Below are 7,992 nucleotides of genomic sequence, written 5' to 3' on the forward strand. Positions count from 1 at the left end.
ATACGCGGGGTTTTGCCAAAACCCTAATAAGTGCTTAATGGCTTAAGCACTTAAGCCCATATTTCAGATGCATCGACCAAACGTGCCTTAGAACCATAAAGTCTTGAACTTTATCACTTTGGACGTCCATAAAGTTCTGAACACATGGTCTTAATCCATTAAGACCTTCCTACTCTATGCATGAGACACATTGAGCTATTGGGACATCATTTTTATCACTTAAGACTTCTTCTAGGGTCTGAAAGGACAGCTAATTTCGTCCAAATCATAACATGCACCAACTTGGGGACTTTTGGGACAAGAAATGGTTCCATAAAGCTAGAATGGCTAGATCTATACCATACAAGCATAAAGTTTAAAGCTTTTTACCTTCTGGAGCTTCTAGGGCACAACACAACTTCAGATCTACAAGCTTGTTCTCATTCTTTAACTATTTGATGCAATGTCTTCACCTTCAAGAGCTCAAAACACACACCAACTCACACTCACACACAAAACTAGGGTTTGGAACGTTTTTCTGGGATATGGAGGCTAAGAATGATGAGAGAAAATGAGCGATAAGGATGTTTATATAGCCCCCAACCCTAAATATTAGGGTTTTCTCCTAACATAAGTACGCCCAACGTACACAAGTGTACGCCCAGCGTACTAAGGCGCGCCTTAGTACGCCCAGCGTACCCTTATGTATGCTTAGCATACTCCTTCCTGATCCAAGGTTGCAACCTTGGCCTCGTAGACTTGTCCTGGCTCTACACTTCCAACCCCAAGGACTACAAAATTACAATAATGATAGAAGAAAGGATTCGGGAATACCTGCAAAATCTTGGGGTGTTACATATTGGTTCCTTCAACCCATAAGCACAATGAGGAAGACTCTCCTCAAATGTAGAAGCTCCCCGAATAAAATCCCTAGCTCCTGCGCTGCCATCTTACCGAGCTATCAATACCAACAACACACCAAATTAGCAATTGGGTTCTATGCCATAATCCATAATCCATACTTGGGGTAAAATGACAATTTTACCCCTAACCCAACATACACCAGAACTAAGGCCCAAAACCAAAAGATCCACAAAGGCCCACTAATGGACCAATTTCCAAATTGGGCCCAATATCATATGGACCTTATCTTAAGCCTATATTTTCCTTAAATACAATTCAGATTACCATAGTTACCCCTTGGGACAAACTTGCTCAAAGTAATAAATGAAAAGTCAAAGTCAACAGTCCAAATTGACCCAACTCGTCGAGTTGTCCTTCAACTCGTCGAGTTTCTTCATCAGACTACAAAGATCGGGCAAAACCCCATCAACTCGTCGAGTTCACCCATGAACTGGCCGAGTTCACTAGAAATCCAACATCTTAATTCATTAAGTCAACCTTATCAAAACTAAGGGCTTCACAACTCAGATATTAACTGAAAATGGCCTGAAGAAGGGTAAATTTACAACTTTACCCCTAAGAACCACCAAAATGGGTTCAAAACCCAAATCCTAAACTTAAAAGCGTAAGGACTTAATCACAAAGCAGTAAATTACCAAAGGCAATATTCCAAGATGCAGATCTGACCACTTAAGACTAGAAGAACAAGTAAAATTTCCAACTTTACACTTATCCATGATTAGAAGGAGCTCAAATGAACAAAAGAGGCCAAAAGAAGGACTTAATGAATGCATGAAGCCCTAGGACCATAAAGTTGGCACCTTTATGCCAAAAGAGCTCATGAAGATCATAGATTTGAAAAGGATAGACACTTGGTACTTCTACTTTCCCAACAACCACCCATCCATGGCTAAAAACAATCAAATGAGCCCAAGAAGAGATATAAGACAAAAATAAGCAAGGTTAGAACTTTGTACCCGAAATTTGCTGGAAATGGAGCAAAGAACCCAGATCTGAAAGCTCCTACATGAACCACCACTTTGCACCAAGCCTTTCTTCCTTCTGTGGTCTTTAAACACACCAAAACACACCCACAATGAGCTCACAACACTCAAGGAGGCTCTAGGGTTTCGAGATTAGGGTTAGAGGCTATGGAAGCTAGAAATGAGGCCAACACCTGGGACTTAAGGTGTTTAAATAGGGTGTAATACCCTTAAATTACGGTTTCCTTCTGAGTGGCCAACTCGCCGAGTTGAGGCTCCTCAACTCGTCGAGTTGCCTCATTAAACTTCGCAGTCAAGCTAACTTCTAGTCGCCTAGTTGAGGCTCCTCAACTCGTCAAGTAGACCCAATAAATCCCCATGACTCTTCATCTTCAACTCGCCAAGTTGGCTCCTCTAACTCACCGAGTTCAAATTGAAATTGGCATAATTCCACAATTAACCTTCTGGATTCTAGGTGTTACATTCAGATTGCTAGAGGTTCACTTTCATGTTTCAACAATATCCGCTAAGTGAACTTAGCAATCAAAAAACTCCTGACTTGGCTTCATCAAACACAAAAAGATAGGAACTTTGGAGGCAACTTCGGACTTCTAAGTACCACTTGAGATGTTCGATGAACTTCTTCTTGACATGCTTAGGAGAATCACATTTTGTAACATCGGAAATGAACTTCTGAAGGATCTTTGTCAGACCAAGATGTTTGTCAAGAACTCTAAAAATTCTTTTCGATTAGTCTTCTTTTTGAGATAGATATAGAAAAGTTTCGGTTCTTCAATGGGGCCTTCTGCCAAGATCTGTGCTTCAGGGAGTTCGGTAGTGCTTTTTTCCAAAACGTTCTTTGTTTCGAACAGGTGAGAAAATTCAATGCCGTAGCTGTAGAACTCATCAATATAGTCCTTAAAGAAATTGATTGCATCATTGTAAGCTTCGATGTTCATGTCACTTCATTGCCGATATCGAAAGTGAGCAACAATGGTGAGAATGTCATTTGGTTTGATTGAAGGAAAATCGACATTCGTGATGGTGATGGTTGATTCTTTATTCCGATAGACATTGTATCTGTACAACATACAATTATGATCAAACTTGCTCTGAACCTTGTTACCATATCCAATAATCTTGGTAATCCTCTTTCATGACCACACATCCTTTTGGGGTCGTGCGTTGATGGCGTAAATGTTGGATTAGGTGACTAAGCCCATAACTATAATTGGTATGTACTTGACCCGAAAGTAGCATGGTCCATTTGGGTTGTAATTCACTGGAACAATTTGATAGGATAGATATTTGAGAAAGACGTTATTTGTGATTTATTAATATATTATAAGTATAATATATTAATAGAGAAATCACATTATTTAATTAGTATTGATCAAGAATTAATTTGGAATTAATTTAGTTATCAAAAGAGACTGACTAAATTTACGGGGACTGATTAGGTAAATCAGTAATACTTATAGTTTGGACCAATGATCCATGTTGATTAGGGTTGGACTAAACCTTTATGAGAGTCCATGAAAGTTTAGCCCAAAAGGCCTATGAAATATGAAGAGTCATGGTGAATTAGGGTTTGCATGGATGAAACCCTAGGCTATAAAAGTAACCCCTAACTCCCTAAAATCGGTTCATGCATTGTAAAGAAGAATACTAGCCGTTTTGTGCTTCCAAGCTTCCCTCTCACAAGCCTCCTTTTGTTCTTGGTGTGTTGTGAAACATTTGAGGCATCACACTTGGGGTGCTAAGCTCTTAAAGGCCAAATACAAACAAGCTACAACAAGAGGTAATCTTCTAACTAGTTTTATGATTCATATATCAAGTTGTATGCTAGTTTAGGCTTCATGCTTTGGAAAAAAAATATTTCATGTATAATTAGAGAAAGCTTAGATCCAAAGCATTAGGGTTCTATGTGCACCATAGGTATCAGAGTCATGGGTGTTTTCAATTATATTGATGCAATTGTTTGATTTTCAAAGCTGAAAAAATGACATTTCTGGCCACTGCCTGATAGACTCGACGAGTCCTAAGAGGGACTCGACGAGTTGGATGAATTTGGCCATGAACTCGACGTGTCCATTGCCTGGATCGACGAGTTGGGTCATCTATTGGCAGAAGTTTTGAGTTTTTGGGCTGTTTTGGATTAGGATCATTACCACAAATTGTTTTGGTTCATAAAATTTGATTTTACTAATATGATATTGATTATCCCCATCCAATAACATGATGATTGACAATTTTTAAGATAATTACTTGATTTTGTGAAAAAACTAATTATTTGTAGAATTAGAAATTGTCATGCTACATGAACTAAATTAGGTCAAATTGGTAAATGACATATTATTTGATAATTGTATTAGTTTAAATTTGATCAAAATGTTTCTTGAAGAGTCTCATAACTTGTCCTCAAGTTATGGGAAATGAAAAGTCTCATTCATGAAAACATTAAACCCATAAGTTATGAAATTCCAAAGGTATTGAAGTGTTTCATAACTTGCCCTCAAGTTATGGAATTTGAAAAGTCTCATTCATGAAACAATAAATCCATGTGTTATGGAAATCAAAAGTTTTGAAGAGTTACAAAACTTGCCTTCAAGTTTTGGAACTTGAAGAGTCTCATTTATGAAACTTTAATTCCAAACCCTAGTATTTTAAAAGTTTAAAATTCAACCCTTATACTATTATAATATTAAAAGATGAATACTTATATATATATATAAATATATATATATATATATATATATATATATATATATATATATATATATATATATATGTGTGTGTGTGTGTGTGTGTGTGTGTATGTATAAGACAAGTTAGTCTTACCGTTAGTAGGGCTCATTCACGAAGCTGATCTATAGGGGGTGTTTAAGGAAGCGGCCTATAATATGTCCGCCATTGGGTATCCACTCTTACCCATCGCACCCTTGACTAGTGGAGGGTCGTTAGCCAAACGGGTAGGATAGGACATTAATCCTCATTAATAAGTATAATGATATTATAAAGTAACTAAACTTTTATAAATTCCCAATCTTAGTTACTTTAGGAAAAATGTGAAAATGGTGCTATTCCATGAAATTTCACTCTACACCTTGCTAAGTCGTTAGTGGAGCGTGTGTGGTTAACCGACACACTAATTTGGGACTAAAAAGGGTGGCAAAGGGTAGCTTGATGTTTATCATAGATTAATGGAGCGTGCGTGGTTAACCGACAAGGTTATTCACACCTTTGCATGGTTATTCACACCTTGTTTATAATCATCGGTATCCCAGTCACAAACTTGATGGGCATAACCGAGATTTAAAAATGCCATTGAAAAGTTCAATGAATCTCAAAAGAATCTAGGAATTTCAACTCATTTAAAACTTAATAATCAATTTCGTTTTTCATGGTGGAAATTGGTAAATCATCATTTACCTACCTTCAAATATTTTTCAATTGGATTACGGCATCCCTCTTCCGAATTGTGAAATGTTGTGTTGGGTCCTAGCCTTAATATTTTATTTGGGTGTTATATTAAGGATCCTCATCTAATCTAAACTTTGTCTTTCTTTTCAGATGTCTACTTCAAATACCGCATCAAACCAAATTCTTCCGCCTCTTTCTCCCTCATGAACCTATGTGGGAGGGTCATCTTTGATGGATCGAACTTCAATGACTGGATTCGAAACATTCGAATGGCCATTCGGTACGAGGACAAAGAATATGTTCTAGATAAATAGCTAAAGGAGATTGATAAAAACACTGCTACCCCAGAACAGATTGATGAGTATAAGACTCATGAGAGGGACGCGACAAAAGTGTCGTGTATCATGATTGCTACCATGACTGCTGAGCTTCAGAAGTCCTATGAGGACTTTAGGCCTTATGAAATGCACCAAGATTTGATGGAAATGTACCATCAAAGTGCTCGGCAGGAAAGGTATGAAATCATTGCCTCCATGATCACGACCCACTTACAAAAGATGCAAAAGTTTGTGGACCGCTTGTTGAAGCTGAATGTCAACTTCGATGAAAAGTTGGCCATTGACATTATCCTACACTCTTTTCCTTCTTGTTATGATCAGTTTCATATGACTTAAGAGGCAAGTCTGTTGTACCCACTCCTACTAATGCTGCCCCTGTCTTGGCAATTGGAAATGGGAAGGGAAGGAAGAGGAAGGCTCCTTCTAAGAGCCACAAGGGAAAGTCCCATGATGGATCCTCTTCCAGTGGGACCAAAGTTGGTTCTGCTAAAACCTCTTCCAATCCAAAGTAAGTAGAATGCTTCCATTGTCATGAAAAGGGGCACTGGAAACGAAGCTGCCCCAAATACTTGCAGGACATAAAGGATGGGAAGATCAAGCCTACCTTTACAGGTATTTATACTATTCTGTCTAATAACTCATCACATGCTAATTCTTGGGTCCTTGATACAGGATGTGGTTTTCACATTTGTTCTGATTTGCAGGGTCTAAAAGGAAGTAGGGATGTGGAGCACGGGAATATGAACTTGATCATGGGGAATAGGAAAAATTCGCTTGTCACCATGATTGGAGTTTATTCTTTATTGCTTTGTAGTGGGTTAGATTTAGAATTGAATAATTGTTGCTACTCGTCTGATATGGCGAGAAATATTATTTTTTTCATGGTTTGTATGAACAAGGTTTTACTTTTTCATTTAATAATGAGATTCGTAGTATTAATGCTTATTATAATGGTAAATTTTATTTTGAAACATTGCCTTGTAATGGTATATATGAAACTGTGATTGTTGTAGATAACTTAGGAAATAATGTGTTGCATATCGATTCGTCCAATGTTTTGGATAAAGCATGCTTATGGCATTGTCGTCTTGGACATGTCAACAAGAAACACATAGCCCAACTCCAAAAGGATGGAGTGTTGGTGTCATTTGAATTAAAGTCAGATGACACATGTGAATCTTGTTTAGTTGGAAAGATAACCAAGTCACCCTTCACTGGTTTGTGTGCAAGGGGTGAGGGTTTGTTAGATCTCATACACACTTCAGATCCGCCATAAGGGATGCTAACCGCTTCTATGTGACTTTTACTGCTGATTAAAACAGATATGGATATATCTACTTAAACAAGCATAAGTCAGAAACCTTTGAAAAGGTCAAAGAGTTTAAACGATAAGTGGAGAATCAACTGGGCAAAAAGATAAAGATGCTCCGATCCAATCGAGGTGGAGAGTATCTTAGTATCGAGTTCCACAACTATCCTAAGGAATGTGGAATTGTTTAACAACTGACTCCACCTAGGACACCACAGCTTAATTGTGTGGCTGAGAGGCGCAATTGAACCTTGCTGGACGTGGTTCTTTCCATGATGAGTCGAGCTTCGTTGCCTATCTCATTCTGGGGGTATGCCTTACATACTGCCGCCCATATCCTTAATCTAGTCCCAACTAAATAGTTTGCCAAAACACCTCACGAAATGTGGACAGGGAAGGTTCCCTCGTTAGCACATATCAAAGTTTGGGGTTGCGAGGCTTTCGTAAGATGAGAGACTCACGACAAGCTCGAACCTTGTAGCGAGTGTTGTATTTTCATCGGCTATCCACAGAAGTCCTTTGGATATCTCTTCTATAGACCGAGTGAAAATGTTGTCTTCATTGCGAGGAGAGGGTTTTTCCGTGAAAGAGAACTCATGTGCTAAGAGAAAGTGGGAGGCAATTGAACTTGAAGATCTTCAAGAGTTAAGTGATGAAGGAACCTCAAACACTAGCGCTCAACCCGAGGAGGAAAATCCTGTTGAACCAATTGACGAGTCCTTGCCTCTGAGGCATTCCAGTAGAGTTAGAATGGCACCTGAGTTTTATGGTTTCCATATTACTACTGAAGGTGACAGATTTATCAATGATAGTACATTGGTAAACTTGGATGAACCTAACAACTACAAGGAAGCCATAGCAGGCCCCGAGTCTGCAAAATGGAAGGAGACTATGGACAGCGATATGCAGTCCATGTATGACAATCAAGTTTGGAACTTGGTTGATAATGTACTGGGTTGTAAGACAGTCGGTGCAAATGGGTCTTCAAGAAGAAGACCGACCTGGATGGGAAAGTACACACATATATGGCGCGATTGGTTGCGAAGGGCTTTACTCA

The sequence above is a fragment of the Lactuca virosa genome, chromosome 6 (assembly GCF_052849685.1).
Source record: "Lactuca virosa cultivar CGN04683 chromosome 6, Lactuca_virosa_CGN04683_v6, whole genome shotgun sequence".
Classification (NCBI taxonomy): domain Eukaryota; kingdom Viridiplantae; phylum Streptophyta; class Magnoliopsida; order Asterales; family Asteraceae; genus Lactuca; species Lactuca virosa.